The following is a 25107-nucleotide window of genomic DNA, read 5'->3' as shown; positions in this document are numbered from 1 at the left end:
ACCAAGGAAGAAAATTATATTTAAAAGGTTGTGTTACTCCCCCAGACCACAGAGCATGTACTGGATGGATCTGGGGATGAAAACCACCTGTCCAGACTCAGGCTTTAGCGCATGCTCCCCAGGCCCAGTGCCAATCAAGCACACGGATCACCACCCATGGCGACTCCACCTTCTGGAGACTTTGCCAGACTGCTCTCACAAAGCCTCTCTGCTCCACCATTTTGGATCATCCCTCTGATTCCCATGCCCGCAGCTTTTGCACTGTCTTCCAGGAAGAGCAACCTGGTCTGCTTGTCTCACGGCCCGCTATATTGGCAGGGGCAGAAGATAATAGATCGGATACCACAGGAAGCCCTGGAGACTAGAGTATGGTGAGCTGCTGCTGAGGGTCCCCACAGGGACCTTGGAGGTGATCTGCTGCTGCCATGTCACCGAGGATGTCCACACCCCTCCTCCGAACCCCTCCCTCTGAACTGGACTGAGGCCATCACACACATGGTTCTAACACCGATGGCCTTTGCTGCTAACTCAGGCCTTTGTTGTGCTTCTTTTACTAGTTCCGGTTCCACGCTGTATGTAGACAGCTTCCAGTCATTCCCTGTCACCAAAACCAGCCATTGTCCTCCTCTTGCCCCCTTCCTCCTGAGCAGTGGCTGAACTGAACAGGCTATGGAGGGGAGAGACCTTTGTGCAATCCTGACGCCTATATGACACTCACTAATAAGTATCTTTGGCAGCCTCTCCCCAGAGCTGGTTTGCCATGGTGGATGCAGAGGGTTCAGAGAAGGAAATAGAACATATGCTGACCACAAGTCTGTTCTATGCTGGGACAGAGAGCCTGGCACACAGAATGGTGAACGACAAAGAAACCCTACTTCAAAGGACCAACCTTAGGTTGTCTTCTGAACTCCGCCTATGTGCTACAAAATGTGCCTGCCACACAAATATCACACACATAAAGGGAGGGTGAGGGAAAGGGAGGGAGGGAAGAGGAGGAGAGAACAGACAGACGGACGGACAGACAGACGGATGGACAGAGATTAAGTGATTTAATCAAAGTCACACAGGAAGGTGGCAGAGCCAGGACTTGAACATGCCCTTGCCCAATGGAAACCCTGCAATCTTTCTGGCCTAGGTATCTTTCATCTCTGGTTAAGCCCTAGAGAGAGAAGGCTCCTTCACAGGGAAAAGGTCTCCACTCTAACTTGGCACAATTTTTCAAAATGAAAAATTCATGGGCATTTTGAGCCAGGAATCTCTTCTCTAGGAATGAATCCTCAAGAAACATTCACACATGCGCACAGTGTCTAGATACTCGTTTGCAATAGCAAAAACTCAGGAACAACTTCAGTGTCCATCAACAAGGGAGGGGATAAATACAATACTATGTGGCTTTGAGAAGACACAGGCCAGACTGTAAACCAGATGGCTACATTCACACATATTTTATATTATATGTGCACATCTATCACATATATGCAGTTTATTGTTATAGCTGAGGTTTCTTTATAGTGCCGATGGTTCCCCAGCGAGGGGAAGTGAAGAAAGGTGGGGAAGGGTTAAGAGGCTCCTTGGCACCAGGAAGTGGCCCCTCCACCCTGTCTGTCTGTCTGTTCTCTGTCTCTCCCCTGAGGATTCCCAGTGCAAAGACATAGCAGACATTGAAGTGTGCCTGGGACAAAGGAAGGGCGTGGCTTATCAGTGCTGGGCACCGTTTCCTCCCGCCATCCCTGTCCTGGCCTGGCATCTCCAGAAGTAGTCTAGCAGACTATGCCCCCCGGTTGGGGGACCCAGGGTTCACTTCATTAGGTTCATAATCAGTGGAGGTTTTGCCATCACACAGGGGAGTGCTAAGGTCATCTCTCTGGGCCACCTCATGATGCATTAGAACAAGGCAACCCCAGGCCATTTAGTTCTTTCCAGGCCTCTGGTGTTTATCACTGAGGTTTGTATACTGTACGTCGGAAGAAATCTGGATACATCTGATAAGGAACAGGGCATCCTGAGAATGAGGCATGTAGGGATTTGTTAAATGTTTTCCTTCATCTTCAGAAACCGGTTAGTAGGACATCCACCGCAACCGAGTGCTGTCCTCCCAGATGCACTCCCGCTGACCTTGTCTTCCTCTTGTTCTGCATTGTCCTACCGCCTGTACAGGTTTGGGGCGCGACGGCCAGCTGCCATCACATGGATAGACACCCATCTTAGATAGGCCTTTTTGGCACTGTGTTCCTTTCAATAAGCTCTCATCCTCCTGCTTCAGGAATGTCAGCTCAACAATCTAAACAGATCCCCACCCCCCACACCCCGCACCCCCCCAAACACATACCTCTGCTGTCTCTCCTGACTTGATCCTCGGCTTGCCGTTGTATCTCCTTATGGGCTCTCTATACCTGCTTCTCCAGGCCGATCTACAGCCTCTTGCATATAAAACAATTAGGAAACCAAGTGAAGAGGGTGAGGATTGAGTTTAGTTAGTGCAGCGCTTGCCTGCCACAGCGTCACATAAAACCATGCCATGTGTGATGGTGCATGCCTATAATCCCTGCTTGGGAAGTTGAGGCAGGAGAAGCAGGACTTCAGATCATCCTCAGCTATATAGAGGGTCTAAGACCAGCTTGGGCTACATGTGAGCCTGGGGTTTGGGTGCAGAGAAGGGAGATGGAGACACAGAGAGACAGACAGCCAAATCAGGACAGTTTAAGCTTTTTCTCATATAACTGAAAAAATACAAAACAACTCAAGAGATATATGCTTCAGGCATGCCTTGATCAGGGCACTCAGACAGTGTTACTAGGCATCTGTCTCTGACTCAGGTCTGTTCTCATTTATGATAGCTTTACTCTCTGGATAGCTGAACCCCAAATGCTCTAAGTAGCCCATACTTAAATCTCCCAGAGTAGCAAACTCTACAGAAAACAAAACACCCTTTCCCCAAGCCATCAGCAAAAGGCCCTCTGCAGATGGTCCTGGGTCTGTTTCTATGGAGTGGCGTGGCTCATGGATGGGTGATACAGACTGGCAGTCCCAGTCCTGTATCTATCCAGGGGTAAGGTAGAAGAGGCCTTTCTAACAGGACATGAAGAAGGGTAGTTCTGTGGGCAGGTTTGAGAGTGCTCCCCAGCAGGAAGACGAGAGTCTGAGGGCAAATCACAGTGACTGCTTAGCCTCAGTACTGACACTGGGCAGCCTTCTCATCTCTAGGTCGGTTTCTCTTACGGAAAGTTGGTGGGGTGTTAAGATGCTCCGGAGCGTCCTCGAAGCCTATTTTCTTTGCCTAGCCTTAGCCCCATGATCTAGATTCAAGCAGCTCTTTGGCTGAACTCTGATAGGACCATTCTCACCATATACCCAGGAGACACTCTGGTATGGATGGGGACAGAGGTATGGAGAAGAAAAAGATGGACTGGAGAGGAAGATAGCAGGCACAGGAATGGCAGAAGGCAAAGGCTCATGAGCTGACTTTAAAGATGGGACAATCCTGAGCACCAGGACCTTCCAGTCCCACTTCCATCCTCCAGTCAGGGTGTGGCACACTCTGGCTTAGAGGTCCCTGGCCTTCTCCATCCAGCTTTCTGCTCCTCCATGGCTGCCTACTTTCAGAGTCTACACTGCCACACTGCCAGGGTCTCTGCATACGGGTGCTATCCTTGTGCAAGCCTATTTTCCCCACCCCCAGCCCCACCCTGTCTTTTTGCCTCCCAACTGTAGTTTTGACTCAGTCTATATAGAAAGCCAAAGCTCACCAGGCAACAGTGGCACACACCTTTCATCCCAGCACTTGGGAGGCAGAGGCAGGTGGATTTCTGAGTTCAAGGCCAGCCTGGGTCTACAGAGTGAGTTCCAGGACAGCCAGGGCTACACAGAGAAACCCTGTGGGGGAGGGTGGGAAGGCAAAGCTCTTGCTCCAAAGAGCTTCCTATTCTTCTATGGGGAGACCAAGATGGGAAGATCAGAAATGAAATAAACAAGGCAGAGTCAGATGCTAGCAGGTCCAGTGAGTTAGCTCTCAGTGGAAACATTTGCCCCATGTCCGGTCTGTGACATGCCACAACCTTCCCCACAGCTACAGGCTGTCTGCTCTCTCATCATTATCACACACTCAGTACCCAAATCTACCACACTCCCCAAGTCCCTTGTCTGTATTCAATTTGGAAATTCCAGCTGGGTATAGTGTCAAAAGTCTGCAATCCTATCACCTGGGAAGAGGAGGCAGGAGACTCAGGAGTTCCAGGCCAGCCTCAACTACACAAGTCCCTCTTGAGAAAGAGCAGGGTGGGGTTGAAACCTTAGCTAGATCCCTACCCTAGACTCTTTCATTGCTCTACTTTGAAAGGGTTTCAGCTGAAGCAAATATATGAAATTCTAGTGCATGCACCACTGTTTCCAATTCAGTGCCCAGAGCAGACATTACCAATCAACACTACCATGGTCTTCTCCGTGCATCCAGGCAGCTGCTACTCATCCCGCTAGAGCTTGTGAGTGCTTTGCCACTCCTGGACTGCACGGACGATCTCTGTAGGCTCTTCCCATGCTGATTGTTTTAACCTAAGGGAGTGATTCCCATTCCCTCGCCTCCCTTTCCCCTCCACCTCTCCATTCTAATAATTTGTTTGTTTTTCTTTGAGACAGGATTTTCTTTGAGACAGGCTGTCCTGGAACTTGCTCTGTTGACCAGCCTAGCCTTGAACTCACAAAGATCCAACTGTCTGCCTTCCAAGTGCTGAGATTAATGGTGTGCACCACCGCGGCCTAGCTCCTGTGAACTGCGGCCTGGCTAGTGTGATTCTTCCCATCCCCCTCTCTTTCACCTTGCTGTGTTTCTGAGTTCTGCTCCTGAATCCACACAAACCATTCTCATTGTCTGGGTCTCCAAGTTTCTGTCTACTGTCACTCAACCTCAGGCCCCTTGTAAGTTACATGAGCTGCTATGTGGCACCGACTCAGAGGCGCAGGCATTGGCAGAGACCCTGGAGGCAGTCACAGAAAGGCAGAGGGGATGAATTCACAGAAATGTTGTAAGATAACAGAATGGGCAAAGCAGGAGCTAGAATTAAATTTACGTATCAAGGTTGTCTGGATAGGATTGGGGGTGAGAGGATCTGAATGAAATTTGTCCTGGAACCCCTAAGGTCACAGTGGGAGGGAGGATCAGGTAGGACCTAAAAACCACAAAGGAAAAAAGGAATATATAAATTAGGATTTCAAATGACAAGCATGAAAGGACAGGGGATTTTTTTTTTTTTTTTTTGGTGGTGGTGGGGGGCTATGAGGAATTGCAATAATGAGATGAACTTAACAAGGCTTTATAGGTGTGACAGCGTCCACAAGTAACTGATCAGAAGAGCTTGTCCCAGGAGGATAGGCGCTGGCCAGCAGCCAATTAGAGGCTTACCATAAAGCTTTACCTAGGTTACTGGTCATGGCTTTTCCATAAGAACTATCTGCAGCAGTTTGAGACATCCATGAAGTCATACCGATTTTATTCTGAGGAGTATGAGTGCTTGTGGGGCATGCTTGAAGAGTGATCACAGGGGAAAGTACTCTGTCTATAATCTGAGGGTTCAAATCCCAGCTCATCTACTTTCTAACTGTAAGCCTCTGGCTTCAGTTTCCTCACTTGCAAAAATGAAGATGAATATGACCTACCCCTGAAAGTTGTCTTTTGAGTAATAAAAATGTGTAAGAGGGTGACCATAGTTGTTAATAAAGTACTCCTCTGAGTTGAATCCACAGAACCTGTGATGGATTGTATATGCTCTGTCCAGGGAGTAGCACTATTAGAAGGTGTGGCCCTGTTGGAGTAGGTGTGTCTCTGTGGGTGTGGGCTGTAAGACCCTCATCCTAGCTGCCTGGAAGTCAGTATTCTGCTGGCAGCCTTTCAATGAAAATGTAGAGCCGGGCAGTGGTGGTGCACGCCTTTAATCCCAGCACTTGGGAGGCAGAGGCAGGCAGACTTCTGAGTTTGAGGCCAGCCTGGTTCTACAGAGTGAGTTCCAGACAGCCAGGGCTATACAGAGAAACCCTGTCTCAAAAAACCAAAAAAAAAAAAAAAAAAAAAAAAAAAAAAAAAAAAAGAAAGAAAAGAAAATGTAGAACTCTTAGCTCCTCTTGCACCATGCCTGCCTGGACACTGCCTTGTTCCTGCCTTGATGATAATGAACTGAACCTCTGAACCTGTAAGGCAGTCCCAATTAAATGTTGTCCTTATAAGAGCTGCCTTGGTCAGGGTGTCTGTTCACAGCTGTAAAATCCTAACTAAGAAGTCAAGTAAAAATGTTCAATGTGGTGGTGTATGTTATATTCCCAGCTCCACGGAAGCAGAGACAGGTGGATTCCTGGAGTGCACTGACCAGTCAGTTAACAGAGCCTAACTGGAGAGCATCACGTCAAAGGTAGATCCATCTCAAAGACGGGACAATGGTTCCAAAGCTGACACCTGCGGTTGTCCTCTGACCTCTACGATGTGAATGTGTACATGTACTCCCCATTGCAATGTGCACCACCCTATATGAATACACCAAGAAAAGCTCAGTGTGTTGGAGTGGTGGTATAAACCTGGAACCTTCCTATTTGGAAGACTGAGGCAGGAGGATCTCAAGTTGCTGGGTTACATAACTAGTTCAAGGACAGACTGTAGCCAACTTAGCAAGATCTCCTCTCAAAATAAAATTGTAAATGAGCCGAGGCTATAGCTCAGTAGTGCAATATGTAAGGATCAGAGTTCAAACTCCCCAACTACCAAAAAATGTCACCAGGTCTAATGGCTCCTAGGGCTTTGAAGTAGAGGCAGGAAGGTCTGGAGTTCAAGGTCACCATTAACTTCACGTGAAACTTGGAATCTGAGGGCTAGCCTAAGCTACATGGAAACGCTGTCTCAAAAACAACAAAGAATGGGCATAGGAGCTGGCGATACAACTTAGGAGTGGTGTTTGCCTAGCGTACCCAAGCCTTGTGGCATAGACAGATACATGCATGTGTGTTTATCTATGCTTATCAACTTTAAAGGTAGACTCCTCTTGAGCACACCATCTAACCCCCCATGTGATGTGCAGTTATTGTGTAAACAAAAGGCTGCTATCGTGTGGTATAGGAGGAGCTGAACGAACGGTGGCGTCCGCAGAGCCTCAGCACAGGGGTTGGTTGTTGTCTAGCACGCAGAGGCCATATATGGCAGAAGAGCACAGGGATTCACTGGACAGACAGAGGGCCGAGAATGGCTCAGACTCGGACATGACAGATGGTCAGGTCTTTTAGATCAGTCTTATCTTCTCTGTCATCGAGTTGTGGGCTGCCGAGCCTGTCCGAGCTGCCTGGCCCAGCCTCCACCCAATCAAGGAAACAAACGGAAAAGCAAACACAATGTCGGTGCTCCTAGGAGGCCACCACCTGCCAGAGGTGGCCTGCCTGGGCCCAGACTGCTGTTTTGCAGGCCTGGCTGACTATTCCTGGAAATAAGGGATGAGGCTGGTGGGCACTTTCCTAAATCCCTGTAGCCAGTGTCCCAGCAGCTGCTCAGAGGTTCTGACTAAGGATGACTAAAGAATTAAAGGTCCTGGAGTCACTTGTACCCATGGGATCTGCCACTTGGGACAGTGTGGGAGCCAGGCCAGTACAGAAGGAAGCTCCAGCTTCCCAGAAAGCTACTGTCTCGCTCTACCCAAATATCTGGTCCCAAGACACGTGGTAGTATTTGAAATTAAGAACATACTTGCTTCCCAGATTTTAGCTCAGAGATATACCAAACCCTCAGGCTAAGGCACAGAGGCTGGAGGGAAAGGGCTATGGAGTCGGGCATAGCTGAGTTCAAATTCCAACTTGGCCATTTACTGTTGGGACCTGGGTCAGCTCTGGGAGCAATTGTTTCACCTATAAGTTAGGAACGAGAAAAATGAGAAAAACACCCAGGCAGTGGTGGCACATACCTTTAATCCCAGCACTTGGGAGGCAGAGGCAGATGGATTTCTGAGTTCAAGGCCAGCCTGGTCTACAGAGTGAGTTCCTGGACAGCCAGGGCCACACAGAGAAACCCTGTCTCGAAAAACAAAATAAAACAGAAAAACAAACAAACAAAAAAAGTGAGCTCACAACAAGATTATCCACACATAATAACAAGCTTGTACCATTTAAACCCAGGTGTGGAGCATAGGAAAATATTAGCCATTTTTCCTTCTCATTAATTGCTATAGTTCACAAGGTCCCCAAATGCACTGTGATCAAGAACTTAAATAAGTAGCTGGGCGGTGGTGGCGCACGCCTGTAATCCCAGCACTCTGGGAGGCAGAGGCAGGCAGATTTCTGAGTTCAAGACCAGCCTGGTCTACAGAGTGAGTTCCAGGACAGCCAGGGCTATACGGAGAAACTCTCTCTCAAAAAAAAAATCAAATTAAAAAAAAAAAAAAAAGAACTTAAATAAATTCCAGTCCAGAAAGCTGAAGAACTCAGTACAGGAGAGAATCCCGCTCAAGAGAAGTGGTCTTGTCCTTCTGCTACTGGTCTGGACTGCCATGGAGGAGTGTACTTTCGGACCCTTTCCCATGGCCACCTGTGGCACTTCTGGGAGCAAAGACAATCTCAGAAGGACCAACGCCTAGATTCCCTTTGACCTTTGACCTGGCTAGGGCCCAGGAAGAGGCAGCAGCAGGCCAAGAATAGGTGACCTTCCTCCCCTCCCAGAGAAGCAAAGCTACTAGAAGCCCCCTGAGGGAATGGGCTCAAACTTTTTGTAGGAAGGGGATTTCCCTGGGTTTTAGTTTGGTCAAGGCCTGCCTTTGGGGATGAAGTTACTATTTAGAAAGTAGAACACACTCATGACAACAGACAGGATGCCATGGGAGACCCCACACTCTGTTTATCAGAGACCTTACCTCAGGAGCCCTCCCTTCCCCAGCAATGCTCTCTTCCTTCCTGGCCCCCACTACTGCCTTCTTTCTCCTCAGGAACAGCCTGTGTTCCTGTGTTTACCTGGGCTGTTTCGTCTGGGTCTTTCTCTGTTTGTGGGTCCTTCCTTGTCCCCCACCCGGCGGATGCCTGGGCTGGATCCTGTGTTTCCGGAGTTGCCAACTTGAATCACAGGCTTTTATTTTTAGAAGATTATGAAGGCGGGGGCTGGGAGGGGGGGACTGGGGACCCAGAGTTAGAGTGGAGGAGGATCTGAAGATGGTGTCTGTGGCACAGGAGTGGAGTGAGGCACCATGGGTGTGTGTGTGTGTGGGGGGTGTAAACCAGATTGGGGGAATAGTTGGGATGGTGGGGAGAGAGGGAGGTGAGGAAGTGGGGTTGTCCCATCCTCTCAGTACCCTGAGGGCCCCCGAGTGGAATCGGAGTCTATCCGGCTGGGGAGGTTGAGTAGAAGGGCCCAGGTCAAGGGTCAGTCTCTGGCATGTAGCTGGATCCCTGGGGAGGCTGAGGAGCCTGAGAAACAGGCTGGAAAAAAAAGTGACTCCCTTCCCCCTTCCCCAGAGGCTTTTGGGACTGGAGAATAGCTTCCTGTATGGACAACTCTTCTGTCCCTTCTGCTGAGGATGTCTTAACTCTTCTGGTGCTGGTGTCAGAGAACCCATGTGAGCATGTGGTCACTACTCTTTCACTCTGGGGGGGGGGGGGACATCAGTCAAACTCAAAGCTTTTAGGGTGAGAGTCCCACCCCACCCCTGAAGGAATGAAGAGCCCGGGCTGAAAGGAAATTAGCCTTAAAGTCAGAAACATGGTTTATATTTCTGTCTGAAACTGGAGGTTGTGACCTTGCAGAGTTCCTCAACTCTGCCCTTCAGATGCAGCCTTGGGAAAGCAGGAGAGACTCAAGGCAGAGATGTTGGTGCTGAGAGGAGCAGAGGGATTCTGGGCTGGAGAGATGGCTCAGTGGTTAAGAGCACTGACTGCTCTTCCGAAGGTCCTGAGTTCAATTCCCAGCAACCACATGGTGACTCACAACCATCTGTAATGAGATTCTGCTGTGTCTGAAGACAGCTACAGTGTACTCACACACATAAAATAGATAAATAAGTCTTAAAAAAAAAAAAAAAACTACTTGCTTCTTCTATTCCAGATGGGTTTGCTCAGCGCATGCGACACCTTACACACTCTGGGCTGTCAATAAGCCAGACTTAAAGAAGTAAACTCAAATAGATGGGTGGCCCACCTTAACTTCAGCAGAGGCTGTCTTTTTCCTCCCATAGTGCCTTCCGACGAGTACTAGATTAGAAGTCAGAACTGGCCTGGATTCAAGTTCTGACCAATACAGCAGCAGTGAAAGGCTTTGAAAAAATCCCATTGTTCCTTGGGGCCTCAATTTCATTTAACTGCAAGATGGAGATCAGAAGTAAAACTACCTTATGGTAAAGCACCTGCCTACGACAGATCCGGGCAACCCTTTGTCAACCTACAGGGATGAAGAGAGCCACGGTATTACTGTCGGTTGTAGACCTGGATATAGCATGGCCCTCTTGAGACAGAGGCAGCTTGGAAGTGTGACCTTGGGTGAGTTCCTTGGGTCTCCATTTCCTCATCTGCAAAATGAGGGCTTTGCTAATACCTCCTGCAATGGACTGTCGGGAGTGCGGATGAGATAATACACATGAATGGTTATACAGTGCCTAGTGTTTGGTGAACTCCATAAATAGTGGCTATTGTTGCCTTCCCCTCCCCCAGCATCTCCAGCTGCTCCTTCCCCTCCTCTCCCTCCTGTTACCTTCCCTGAAGGATAACAGATACGCCCAGATCCTTACTTTGGCCTCACTGCGATGAAAATATATCTTCCCGAAGCTGGGGCTTCACAGCATCTGAAAGGGGAAGGGAGAGCGGGTTGCTCAGAGAGAAAGCCAGAAGCTGAGGGTGCTGGGAATTCACTGGGGGAGGGCGGGAGAAGGTCAGAGGCCAATGCTCCCTCTTCCTTTCAGCTGCTGGGGTCTGCTCTCTCATCCTGCTAGGCAGGGCGAGTGGAAACCGAGAGCTGCTTATCAGGTTAGCTTGGAGCCGATGTCTCTGGCTGTCTCCGCACATTACCCGACCCATCCATCCGCTCTCCTGCACGCCCTCCCTGCCCCCAGCCCTGCCTGTGCTAACTAGTTAATTGGATCTTGGCTAACCTGGTTATGGACCGAGTCAGCGGGCTCCTCTGCCTCAAGAAGCCGGAGGGGGGAGGGGCGGAGTCGTGCATGTGAGTGTATGAGCATGTGTATCCATGTCTAGGAGCCTGTCTCTGAGCTCTTATCTAAGCCTCTAGGGATCCTATAACCCGTGGGCTTTACTCTGCATGCTTCAGAGGAGCCCAGAGCACACGGCTTCCCTGGAGGAGTGCAGGACACGGGTCACATGACCTTTTTCCTCAAAGCCAACGGGACCAGCTAACAGCCCATCTAGCCTGAAGGCGTGTAGATGGAAAGCGTAGATGATTCTTAGCTTCCTCCTCTGTAAAATGGGATTATAAAACCTAGCACCTCAGGGGAGTCATTTGTGAAGATCAAAAGGAACAGCATGCACAGCTGCGCTTGGTGCTTAGTAGGCGCACTGTGCACGGTAACTGATCGCCATTAATCAAGCTGGGTTCCAGTCAGGTTCTTGGGATCCTGGGGGCTGGGCTGAGGGGTCTCGGGGGTGGAGGTGGAAATGCTTTCATTCGCCGAGGCTGGCAGGTGCTTCCTCTGAGGCAGGACTCCAATCTCCTCAATTGTTTCTTATGCAAATGTTATGCTAATGATCTCGGCAATACACCCCTGTGCCCAGCAAGAAGATGAGGGTGGGCTATGTCCCCAGGTTTCACTTTGACCAAGTATCTCCCTTCCCGGTCCAAAGAGAAGTCAGAGTTGATCCACTTCAGAGGCAGTCCTCAGAACCCTGAGCCAGAGAGGCTGTTGGAGGAAAAAACAAAGAAAGGCCTGGGTCTGGGTAGAAAGACTGCCTTATCTGGGCCATAATCATCAACATCAAAACGGCCTTTGGAAACGTCAGCTTCTTCCCCGCCCTGTGCAGACTACTCTTCAATTACGGAGGCCCAGCCCCTGGCCCTCAGGGTGCTGGAACTGGGGAAGGGGTGGGGAGGAGGAGGAGGGGAGGGAGAGCGAGAGAGAGAGAGAGAGAGAGAGAGAGAGAGAGAGAGAGAGAGAGAGAGAGAGAGAGAGAGAGAGAGGAGTGTGCGAGCAAGCTGACGGCTGTTTCCTAGCAAGCTAGCGGCCTTCTCAGAGTTCTCCTTGAGCCAAAGGCCAAGCTCATGCCAGGAGGGCTCGCGGTAAGGTGGGCACAGGACACTGAAGGACACAAGGGCAGGAGCTGTGACATCTCGCTTTCACTTTCTTCCAGCAAGCTGACTTCACTGTGGTCTTTACGTCAGTCCTCAACTACAAACCCTGAGGTCTAACAATTCCTGCCTCTCTCTCCAGGGTACAGTGAGACTTAGGGCCTCAACGCCTGTTAGCCCTAAGTGATGGCCAGATTGACAGCAAAGGAAAGGCGGGTGCCCCTGCTGACTTCTCCACGGCCCTGTGAGCTCAGCCGCAGAGCTGCTCCCCCTTTGCACCTGCAGCTTGAGAAGTCCCTTCCCTGTGGCAAGGAAAATGAGGCAATCAAATGGTATGTGCCTCCAACTGGGTGGGCTCTAACCTTTCTGCCCTCTGGTTGCCTGGCCTGCCTTCTAACTTGACCCTCTAACTTTGTCCTCCAGATTACAAACACCCGGAGGGGCAGGTGACACTGTAGGCACAGATGCAGCAGCAGGTGAGGACTGCTAATCAGAAAGATGTGGACAAGACCTCTTTCCAGGGGATTCTGTGCCTATACTGCCAGGCTCTTTGCTAGAATGCCCAGGCCTGTAGGCCACTTTCTTTTGGTTCCTCCAGTCCCTATAGAAAGAAACTCAAATATCAGTACCTACTTCTGGGCAAACCAAGCCTTTGACACTTAGTAGGTGCTCAGTAAGTAAAACAAAACAAAACAAAACAAAACACCCAAGCTGGAGGAACCTGAGAGTCATCCCTAAAGACTGTCTAATAAACGCCACCTGTGCAAGCAGCTAGCTGCTATAATTAGGCCAAGGAGGGCAGTCACTTATTAATATTGGACCTGTGGCAGGGTTAACAGTCATCTAGGGTAAGGATAATGAAGAGAGAATCACTTCCTGTACCCTCAGGGACTTCCTTCTTGAGATGGCCTTCTGAAGAGAGCAGATCAGCACCTATGTGCCATTGCTAATTTCGGGTCCTTGGGTCCTGTGGCCTCACTAGTGCTTCAAATGGCTTTTGGCCTGGTGTCCTAGTTAGGACTCTGCCCTCTTCCATTCCTGCCTTTCTCCCGGAGCCCCAGAACCCTTATACCCATTACCTTACGGTGCCTATCAGTAGGGGACCCAAATGGAAGGTCTGTATACACAACTTATCTTTCCCCTAAACCCAAAGCTTCTAAACCCCGAGGGATTTATCTTCTGCCCATTGTGCACCCCCAGAGGTGGAGGCAGAGGCCTCGGGCTGGACAGGAGACTCCAGGTGTTTGTATTGGAGTAGAGAGAGGGTGAGAGATAAAGTGAGAAAAAGAGAAAACAGAAAAACAGAAAGGAGAGAGTAACAGAGAAGAGGATAGCTTCTAAGAGAGAAGAAGAGAGGGGAAGGAAGGAAGGAAGGAAGGAAGGAAGGAAGGTGATCATGTCTGTTTTCAGAATCAACACAGTATAAGTAAGCTCTGCCTGGGAGCTTACAGGTTATCAGGAAAGATGAGTTGGCCAAATACAGAGCCCCCAACTTCTGTCCCTTGGCTTCGAAGCCTTGGCTTGTCCCTTCTCTCTGGCCTGCCAACCCAAACCCCTCTTTCCTCACTGGCTGCCTCCCCTTGGCAACCAGTCCCTGAGGACATACTCCTGGGCACCAGCCAGGGGTGGGGGCCGCTCAGGAGCCATGCCAAGCTGGGGAAGCACGGCCAGGAAAGAGTCGGCAAAGCAGATGCCGCCCTCTCCTGTAGCCGCCAGCAGCTACATGTAATCTCTCCATCCAGGTGAGCCTGGGTGGAGACAGCCAGTCTGCTTAACAGACAAGGTCAAGAGTTAAAGGTGGAATAGGATTAACTTGTCCCAGAAGTATCCAATTCAGTTGTAAATTAACAACTTTAAGGATCCAAAGCTTGGCCTCTGAGGTGGGAGAGGTAGCCTTGTGAATCAAGAATTAAGCTGTTACTTCTCAGGAAAAGTGGAGACTATATGTTAAATTAACACAGCTGGCTGAAGATTGTTAGCCATCTTCAAAATTGGAATCTTCAATATTGGAATTATTTCTAGACCAGTCTATGGTTGAGTCAGCTGAGCACAATAAGGAGAAGAGTCATTTTAACTCTTCTTAATTAATTTTTCCTAAGCTAGCATAACAGTCTCCATGTTCTGCCCCACAAAGTCTAAAAGCTTGAAGCTAGGCAATTTATCTAACCTGGGACATTTAACAATTGAGGTAAGTCAAGAACATATATCCAATATAGCTCTTATGTTACCATGGTCTGGGCATTCAGCAAGCACACAGTCAGCATATCTTCTGCAGCATTCTGTGGAAAAAACAGAGGACATGCCTTCTCCCCCAATATTAAATCAGGATCATGGCATATGTTAGTAAGTGAATTCCTTCATTTCACCTAGACATCAATATGTCTAATTACAAGATGTCATATACATTTAGCAAGGAGTTTCTTGGCATCTAAATTTTAAAATTTTCTTAAAAACATGCAAGCATAATTTAAATTATATGTACAGGGACACGATTTCCCCTCTCTTCTTTCTTCCAAGAAGATATTGTTTTATTAATTTAAGTTGGAACACAAAGTATAACCCATAACATAGGCAATAACTATGTAATTATATAAAATATAGTTGCTTTTTCTGTTAGAGCAGTTGCAACTAGACAGCCTAAAAATGAATCATTAGTCACATGTACATATTTTTTAATCTTCTAAATTAGAAATATGAATATCATTTATCTGTAATAACTAAGTCCTCTAGGATTAACACCATTACGTGGTAGAGGTAGAAATTGAGGACATCAAGAACAAATCTTTACAATTTGATGTGCACAAAATATAAAATTATTTCAAATACCTAAAGGACAGTCATTTAGAGAATATATCCTTTGTTCTTAGAAATTTGAATCACACTTGTACAAACTGTAGAAATTAAGAATTAGCAGTATTAAAAATGGACCAATTTTAAGCAATTATAAACCATGAGCTATGTATATCTATTATTATTAAAAGCTTGACCTTTAACATCTTAAAAATAGCTGCTATAGCACCCAATTCAGGTATCTGTGTTGGAGCAGGGAGAAACTTAAAGGAATAAACATGTGATCTGATAGTACAAATTATCTTTTGGATAACAATTATTAATTTTGCCTAAAAATGCTTGCCATGTAATAGACCAACCATTAATAATAAATTTGATTGTTGCTTGAAGCAAGGAACAAATGTTTCCTACCTTGAAAACAGAGGTTTAAGACCTTCTGTGGCAAGCTTAAAATGAGGTAAATATAAGATAAAGCCAATTAATATATCCTAACAACCTTTGAAAGCCATTTACCTAAAAATTCTAAAAGTCTATAGGAGCAAGGGCCTGTAACAAACATTCTATGAACATTATACACTGAAATTTTTAAGATCTTAACTTCTAGTATTGAAACAGAGACAAAACACTTTTTCTCACAAGACATAAGGCTGTTAGCCATTCCTTGAGGCAAAACTTTCTAATGAAATTGTTTTGTTGTCTCTTTAAAATTAGAAGCAAATGCTTTTATAATTATCAGAATGTAAAGCAAAAAACCAACCCTTTAAATTTACAATAATTTTGTAGGGAGTAGACAGGCCAAATGTTAATGCTTTTATAGCCTCCTTGACCTTTCATAGATTTGAACTGCATTTTAACCCACACCTGGATAAGTCAAAAACTTTTTTTTTTTTTTTTTAAAACCAAACACTCCCTAGGTGGGGCCTGTAAGGCAGAAACAATTTCTCAAAACTTCCTCACTAGCTTCCCCTGAGGCAACTCTAAGCTTTGCATTAACTCAAATGTAAATTTTTTTTTTTTTTTTTTTTTTTTCTGCCCTAGGATCCACCTTGAGTCCTTGGCAAGGACATTGTATGAGATTCCTCAAATGTAAATATCTTCTAATCTGAGCCTTTTAACTAAGACAGGATTAAACAAAAGAAACCTGTAATTTCATGGTCAAAGGAACCTACTTGATATCAAATACATTTCCACTGAGATCTCCTTTTTAATTTTGGAGACAGCAGTATCACTCTTAAAATTATCTTAATTACAAAATGTTAACAATTACGAGCCTGCAAACTGAAAACTGTAGCCAATGACACACTGATTTTTATTGTAACTCAATGTTTTGTTGCAATATTAGAGCACAATTGTAATTTTGGAAGCAAATCTCAATTTTAAACAATCTATTTTCTTTAAAATTAATGGCAAACACATATTTACAGCACAAGGTTTGTATGCCAGTTCTTATGTTCAAGTGTATAACAGTGTAACTTATTAAAGAGACAATATTTTAGATCTTAATCTTCATTAAGTCTAATCTCCAGGCCAAGATTCACATGAAACACCATGCCAATTTAGGAGCGTCCCAAAGGCCTGTATTTCCTGGATTGCGTCATGCCATGTGGTGTTCAAAATGGCGACTACCCTAAACTACCAGCCTTAACCACCATGCCACGTGTTCAAAATGGCGACTACCCTAAACTACCAGCCTTAACCATCATGCCACGTGTTCAAAATGGCGACTACCCTAAACTACCAGCCTTAACCTAACTTTGTTAATAACATTATACCTTTTAAATCATGTGCAGTGACTTAAGCCAATACTCTATAGTCAAGACATGCAAAATATACCTTTAAATCCAATTATAAACAAGAACAAAGCATGAGTGGCGTTAGGCCACGTGTAGTTAGTTAAGATAGCTCTAACACTGAATCACCAGTTTTAAACTAACCTTTTCTTAATAACACTATACCTTTTACATAATAACCAATTAATTTATAACTCTTTAGTCAAGAAATGTAAAGCCTTATATCATTAAAACCAATTAGAAACAAGTATAAAGCGACTACATGAATTTCACAAGCCAAACCAAGGTCTTCCCAAATCTTGAGGTTTCTGGGCTTTAAGAGCGGCTTTTTCCCCAGCCACGCTTGCCTCTTGAGTGAGCTGCGCTGTCGCGGCGTGGCTTTGAATCAATCCCCACACAAACTGTGGCTAGCTCAAGAGGTTACCAGCAGATGTAATCTTTACCAATTTTTCTTTTAAACATGAAACAGTCATTCACACAAAGACACAGAGAGGACATAAACATACACATAGACAGTCGGTGCACCGGGACAAACACGGAAAGATACACAGAAAGTTAAGCATGCTTGTTAAGCAATTGCATCCATTTTCCTCTTTAAACAGCTCTTAGAAGCTGTGGACATATGCCTATTTTTAAAAACCCCTTTCTTTTCGCCGAAATCAGCTCTTACGAGCTTTGGGCAAATGCCTACCAAATTCCTTCCCCATATTTCCCTATCTTATCAACCCAAGCAGTCCTGCGCTGGGTCCACGCAGTATGCTTGAAAAACTGTATCCATTCCTGCACTCACAACCATAGACACGAATTCACTAGCGCTAGTTTTGCCCTCTATGTTGCTTACCATGCGGACACCATTAATTTTCACCTTTTTCTGCGAAGCTTCGCTGGATAGGGCTACCTCAAGAAATTCTCTCGTGCCAGGTCTTCCCACGTTCAGGCGCCACTATGTAGCCGCCAGCAGCTACATGTAATCTCTCCATCCAGGTGAGCCTGGGTGGAGACAGCCAGTCTGCTTAACAGACAAGGTCAAGAGTTAAAGGTGGAATAGGATTAACTTGTCCCAGAAGTATCCAATTCAGTTGTAAATTAACAACTTTAAGGATCCAAAGCTTGGCCTCTGAGGTGGGAGAGGTAGCCTTGTGAATCAAGAATTAAGCTGTTACTTCTCAGGAAAAGTGGAGACTATATGTTAAATTAACACAGCTGGCTGAAGATTGTTAGCCATCTTCAAAATTGGAATCTTCAATATTGGAATTATTTCTAGACCAGTCTATGGTTGAGTCAGCTGAGCACAATAAGGAGAAGAGTCATTTTAACTCTTCTTAATTAATTTTTCCTAAGCTAGCATAACAGTCTCCATGTCTCTCCTGCTGCCTTGATTAGAGAAATTGAGATGTTAATAATATTCTGAGATGCAAGGTGCTAATTAAAGTTAATTACTGTTTCCTTGTGAAGTAACCTCTCCTCGTGTTTACCAGGAACAAGGCTGCCAGCCGCTCCCCTGGCTCGTGCCAATCACGATGCCCGCTGCTCAGTGTACCCCACACCCCCACAGGTGCCCTCAGCTGCCCCAGCTCAACCCAAGCACCAGGAGCCGAGATTCCCAGGCCCCGCCTCTCAACTAGCCCGTGAAGTAACACACAAAGGCACCTGAGTGACCATATGACCTAGAGACAGGGCAGAGGACCTGGGGCTGTCACCATGTTCTCTGTCTCCTCTCTTCCTGCAGGGTCTTGCCTATCTCTTTGCAGCTCACTGACCTGGAGCAAGGTACTCAACCTCTTAGCATCTGTTTCCTCACGTGTTGTGGGGCTCATAATTCCTACCTTGTATAGTTGTTCTGAGAGTCAAATGGGACACCGCCTGTAAAATGTTTAGCATAACCACATACATAGTTGGATTTAATAAGCTCTCAATTAAGGTTAACTGTGATTGTTTTTGTCTGTTAATAATCACCTGCCTTCGAACCCCCTCTGCTGTGTGGTCTGGCTGTAGGATATAAGTGGGTGAGTATATGTACAGGAATCCTCCACACTCCTGGTTACCACTCCAGGCACAATGCACAAGAGTCCCGCCCTCACCTCCCTTTGTGAAGGGCTATCTTCCTGTACTCCCCTATCCTTCTCTATAGCCCCTTACCTGGTCTATCTCACTTGGACAAGTGGCCAAACCCAGGGCGCACATGCACTCGCACTCACACACACAGGTTCTTCTGTTCCAGACCTCATAGGACTTTGGGGGAGAAGCTATCCTCTTGGGATCCAGTCAAGTTACCATGACAACTATTGCAGGTGTTCACCTATCTTCTGCTCCCTCCTCAGCATCCTCCTTCCCAACACAGCTATACTGGCCAATTCTGGGTGGTGGTGGGAGGGACCACCTTTATGATAAGAATTGCCCAACACAGTCTGGACTGCCTCTTCTGTCTTCCTGTCTTTTCTGAATGTTGGTAAGCTGGGGTAGGGAGAGGGCCAGGGGACCGGACTAACCTCTGTTCTCAATTATTTCTTCCAACTTAGTTTCCACTGGAATAAGTGCTAATGACTTAATATCACTGTTGTCTTTGATTTGGGAGGATAGAGGCTTTGCAAAGACACACACCCCCCCACACACACACACACTATATCATAGGGAATCAAAGAGTCAGGAGCCCCTGCTGGCTTCTGGTACCTTCCCAGGCTATAGGAAGAACCCTAGCCTTTTCTCTCAGGGAAGTATTGTCCAGTCAAGCCTAGGCCACTTCTTCTTATGGACTTGGAAAGGTAAGAGAAAGGCACTTGAGTTGGACATCCAGCTCCAATGTGGTTTGGAGGGGCACTGATGGAGCCAGCAGACTCTGGGAAATCTGATGAAGCCCCTCATTCTCCCTCTGTGGCCCCAGATCCCAACCTCAGGCTTGTCTGTATGAGAGATCCTATTTGAAGTTCTCCTCTCCAAAATTCTGGCTTCTAAACCCTCTGGAAACCTGGACCCTACCAAAGCCCCGCTTCTGGTTCCAGATCCAACTGCTTTCAACCCAAGGCCTTCCTCATGTCCATCTCCTCCCAAGTGTCCCGTGTCCCCCTTAATCCCCACCCCACCAGTCTTCTTCCTTCTCCCTCCACAGCCCTTCTCACCTAATCTTTTTACAGACCTCCAGTCACCCCACCCCACCCCACCCCCAGTTTCTTGCTTTTGCTATACAATCCTGAAGTAGATTTCCTTCCTTTCTTTCTTCTTTCCTTCCTTAAACATCTTTGGTGGGGGTAGTGGAAAACAACATAAACAAGGTTCTTTCCTTTGGTAAACTTTTATTATAGTGGGAGGAGACAAAACTTAAGCACGTGACCAAGCAATGACAGATAGGGCTTAGGTCAGGACACCGGACAAAAGAGGGCCTGAGACCCAAGTTAAAAGGGGCATCTTCAACCTGACCACTTGGATTTGAAGTGAGGGGAAGGGTGATACGCAGTCCCCTGGGGCTGCTGGGAGAAGTGGACACCTGGCAGTCTGTCCCCACCACTTAGCCTGTTGCTAGCCTCTGCTCTGCTTCAGTCAACCATAACGAATGTGTCAAATCAGGTGGCCTCCTCCCAACGGCCCTCACCTCCACCCACCATTTTTCCAGCTTTTAATTCCTTTTTTTGTTTGTTTGTTTTTGTTTTGTTTTTTGGATTTTGGGGTTTTTTTTGAGACATGGTTTCTCTGTGTAGTCCTGGCTGTCCTGGAACTCACTCTGTAGACCAGGCTGGCCTTGAACTCAGAAATCCACCTGCCTCTGCCTCCCAGAGTGCTGGGATTACAGGTGTGCACCACCACCGCCCGGCGAGCTTTTAATTCCTAATGTTCAGGGGATGAAGAGTCAAGCTGCCAACTCCTGGGGAACTTATATTTTTGGTTTTTTTGAGACAGGGTATCACTATGTAGTTCTGGCTGTCCTGGAACTCACTCTGTAGGCCAGGCTGGCCTGGAACTCACAGATCCACCTGCCTCTGCTTCCTGAGCACTGGGATTAAAGGCATGGGCTCCAACACCTAGCTTTCACTTATTTTTATGTATGTGTATGTCTGTACACTTGGCTGCAGGATTCTCAGAGGCCAGAAGAGGGCGCTGGAATCCCCAAATGCTGGAGTCATGGGTGGTTGACAGTCACAGGTGCTGGAACAGACCTGAAGTCCTCTGAAAGAGCAGCAAGTGCTCTGAACTGCTGAGCCATCTCTGCAGCCCTTGGGTAAAATGTTTTAACACAGCTTCCCTGGGACACAAATTCCTATTGCTGCAAATAGAATATGCATGCTCGGGGAGGACTTTAGAAGGATCCTGGGCCGGAAAGGGCTCATGGGGGCAGCAGCTTTCTGCAGGTACGGGTTTTTGAGGGTTGGCAGTACAGAGGGCACGGGGCAAGTGGAGCATATCCAAGCCGAGTGGAAGAATCACATGCGCACTGGCAAACACAGCCCAGGGACTTTGCCCTTGCTGGTGCTGCAACGCCATGAAATATTCAGGCTTCTGGATGCTGCTTATCCCTTACTGTCCCCCTCAGCAAGGATACGTCTTCTTCTACATCATTTATGGCTGTCCTCTTTCCTCCCCTCAGAGGCAAGCAGGGCAGGGGAAGCAGACCTGAAGCCAGAGAAGTCTTTCTGAACTTGTGGGTGGGAGGCAGAGCCCAAGCCCCATCGCACATGTAGCTATGGCCTCTGAAAGAGGGTAGTGACTGAATGGTCTCAGGAGCAAGGGAAGGAGATGCATCTGGGGCTAGGATGGGGTTAGTTTGCTTTCCATGGATGGAGACGCTTCAAGAAAAGAACAATGCAGCCGGGAGGTGGTGGCACACGCCTGTAATCCCAGCACTCTGGGAGGCAGAGGCAGGTGGATTTCTGAGTTCGAGGCCAACCTGGTCTACAGAGTGAGTTCCAGGACAGCCAGGGCTACACAGAGAAACCCTGTCTTTAAAAAACCAAAAAAATAAAAAAGAGAGAAGAACAATGCTCCTGAAGGGCTCTAGAGAAAGAAAAAAAAAGTCTGGACTGACCATAAAACCTACCATGTATGTATGTATGTGCATATGTGTTTATGTGTTTGAGACTGGGTATTCCTACATGACTCTGGCTAGCCTAAAGCTTACTCTGCAGACCAGACTGACCTTGAACTCACAGAGACCTTCCTGCCTCTGCTATCCAAGTGAATTGAATGAAAACTATATACCATTATGCCTAGCTATCTATTTAATTTTTTGAGGCACCATCTCACCCCCTTACCCCAGACTAATCTTGAAATTACTACGTATAACCCTGTTGGTTGTTCTGAACTTATGTCAATCCTCCTGCCTCATCCTCCCAAGTGCTGAGATCGTAAGCATGTTTCACCATGCCTGGCTTAAAGGTACCATTTATCTAGCTCTTATTGAGCCTTTACTTAGCAATTTGTATGCATTAGCACCTTAAATCCACAAGACAAATTTCGGCTTTATTATCCCTGTTTCGGCTAGGGAGACCTAACAGAGGTTAAGTAACTTCCTCAAGGCAACCAGACAGGCAGCCCAGCACCAGGCTGAGCTCTCACGGGCCATTCTCCTTGATAACCTCCCTACAGGTGACAAGAGAAGAGAAGGCTTTGCTCCTTCTATCTGTTGTCCCTGCTGGTCTGGAGCGGAGCGTCCTACCAGCCAGCTTCTGCTCTGTTCCCTCAAGATCCATCTCTTTCTCTATGTCCCAGTAGGACCAGTTCCCAGTTATGATTTCCCCAATACTTTATCCGTCCATTAGATCAAACCTGTAATGGGGAGACAACGCTGAGAGGCTGTGAGGAAGGAAAAGATGGAAAGGGATAGGCTCAGGGATCTGAGACAGACCTGGAGAGGATGAGGAGAAGTAAAGAGAAATGTGGAGACGGAGACAGGAGGGAAGCTCAGGGTGGGGAAGGAGCAGGAAGAGAGCGTGTAATGGCAGCCGGAAAGACAGAGGTGGGGTGACTCCCAACCTGGACTCTGACAGAGCATCTCATCCAGAAGTCCCATCCCCACCCCTTCTGACTCTACCCTCCCTCCCCCCATTATTTCCTTCCCCTCCCCCAACATCTTCTGGAGAACAATTCTAATTAGACTAAGTGACTAAGAGGTGGTTTCAGCCTGAACAGCCAATTAGGTCAGGAATAAGGAAAAGTAGCTCCCCCAAGTCTCTCACCCTATCCTACCCGCCTTATCTGCCGTTTACCCAGAAGGTATAGTCACATCCTGAGACTCCACACAGTCATTCAAGTTCCTTTCTCAGTGCCCAGGAGCAACACTACCTGCCCCTCCCTACTGCTAGTCCACGCTCAGTCTTCTACCCCAACCCCTCTTTCTCAAGACCCAAGTCCACTGAGTCTTCCTGGCAAGTGGACACAAAGCAAGAGGAGGGGTCTCCCCTCAAGGCTAGCTTCGAAAATCTTTTTTTTCCCTACTGACGTTTCTCTTCTCATTCTCTTCCCACACCTTCTCTCTTCTTCCTCTGGCACTTATTTCTAACATCCATGGACCAGGCCTCCCAGTTGCCATGGAGACGCAGTGTGCAGCTGGATGGTGTGTGTGTGTGTGTGTGTGTGTGTGTGAGGAGCTGTACCACTTTGCAGGAGGGGTGGGTGGGTGGCTCTGCGGGAACTGCATCAGTGTGTAGGAAACATTCTTCAAGGGGAAATTAGACAGGGATCCAGGTCATCTCCCCGAAGTGTGACTGTACCAGGGGGGACACTCTGGAGGGCCCAAACCTTTAAATAATAGATATTTTCCTCTGGGAACACCATCTCCCAGGGTCAGATATTCAAGTCTATCTATCTAGTCTAGGCATTGGACAGGCTGATTCTGGAGGGACCAAAGCTGGCCCTGCAACCTAAGAAGAAGACTTAGTCCAGGAAAAGATTACAAGTGGACGGAGCTCAACTGATCTAGAGTCAACTCCCCCTAGAATTGGGGGAGGCAGTTGTGTAACAGCTGAGCAGATGGGCTGACTGATAAAAAGACCAACAGCTCCCCACCCCATTCCTGTGAGTGGTGGGGAGGGTGCCAGGAGGCTGGACACTGTTCTCTTCTCTTCATCTCCCCTGTATTTAGAGAGCTCAAGGTACCTGCCTTCATGAAGCTTAGCATCTTCCTGGGATTCAGGAGGGATGCTCTCTCCATCTCAGACCCTTTGCAGCTGCAGCTCCTAGCACCTGAATGTTCTCACTAAGGGCCAAAGCTTGGAATTTCTCAACCACCACCACCACCACAACAAAGCTTCCTGGCTATGCTGAATAAAGCAGCCCCTTCCCCTGTGCCTCCTCCATCCGTCTTTCTTCCTGTCCCACGGTGGTTTCCTTCCCAGCACTTAAAACACAATCTATAATTATCTCATTTGTTTGTTTGTTTGTTTGTTTGTCTAGTCTGTCTTCTCAGTTGGAAAGTATGTTCCAGGGTAGAGAGTAAGGACGCTCCCTAAGTCAGTGCTCAGATGTCAGCACCTGGCAAAGTAAAAGTAAAACAAAAGTAGACAAGACTTCACTGACCCTTAGAATCACTCTATAACCAGCCCCATTTTAGAGATGAAGAAACTGAGGCTGTCACCTGCCCCAAACCAGGTCACCAGGAGTTGTACAAACAACTTTCTGCTATTATTAAGTTCACAAATGACGGAAGGACTGTCTTAACCAACCTGAAATCAACCTGGTTCCTCTTCCGGTCTTTTTGCCTGTGTGTGTCTCTACTCCTAGCCCAGACATCCCCAGAGAAAGTTGGGGCACGGAAGGAAGGAATACAGAATCTATAAAAAATGTAAATCTGACCTTTTCTCTCAGAGGCGTGGACTTCTTCTTCGGTGGCCCTCTCCTCCCCCCAGTTCTTAGACAGAGGAGCAGGTCCTTCTGGTCCTGGCTTGTGCTTCTGCTCAACCGCTGCTCTGGACTTTCCAGACCGCCTATCTACTCCACCTCCAGGCACTCACATACAGGACTTCCTGTACCTCCCTCTGTGAGCTTTCCGTCATCTGCCCTTGAAGCTCATCATTTACCAACTGTCTGGGAAAGCCTTCTTGCTTCTGGAGAAGGCAACCCGTTTGGTTCTTGAGCCAGAATTTCAGGCTCAAGTCTCGGCTGAACGCAATGTGTTCATTGTTTACCTGTCTTTATTTCTCAGAGATCATGCGTCATTCTTGAGGTGTCCCAGTATCTGGTTCTTGACTGGTAGGAGGGAGAGGCCCAGGAAATGTTTGTAGAATTAGTAAGTGAACCAGAGTTAGGATTCTGGTACCCAGCTGGCCACTCCCCATCTCCTTCAACTTCCTTGACCACTGACACGCC

At 47.4% G+C, this 25107-nt stretch overlaps 1 long non-coding RNA gene across 2 annotated transcripts in view; it reads right to left on the bottom strand.

The window, feature by feature from the left end:
* Nucleotides 1-24830, bottom strand: part of LOC127663926 (uncharacterized) — a 33932-nt gene extending 9102 nt beyond the window's left edge. The window contains exons 1-4 of one of the 2 annotated variants that reach the window (XR_007973066.1): nt 24595-24830; nt 10728-10781; nt 2330-2420; nt 959-2177 (exon numbers count right to left, since the gene is read on the bottom strand). This is a non-coding gene — a long non-coding RNA (uncharacterized LOC127663926). Of the gene's footprint in view, nt 1-958; nt 2178-2329; nt 2421-10727; nt 10782-24594 lie in introns of those variants that run through there. The other variant, XR_007973067.1, reaches the window with a different exon arrangement.
* Nucleotides 24831-25107: the final 277 nt, after the last annotated feature.

This window comes from Apodemus sylvaticus, chromosome 13 (genome assembly GCF_947179515.1).
Source record: "Apodemus sylvaticus chromosome 13, mApoSyl1.1, whole genome shotgun sequence".
Taxonomy (NCBI): Eukaryota; Metazoa; Chordata; class Mammalia; order Rodentia; family Muridae; genus Apodemus; species Apodemus sylvaticus.
Note: the sequence above shows the minus strand (reverse complement) of the source record. Positions and strands in the feature narration are given on the sequence as shown.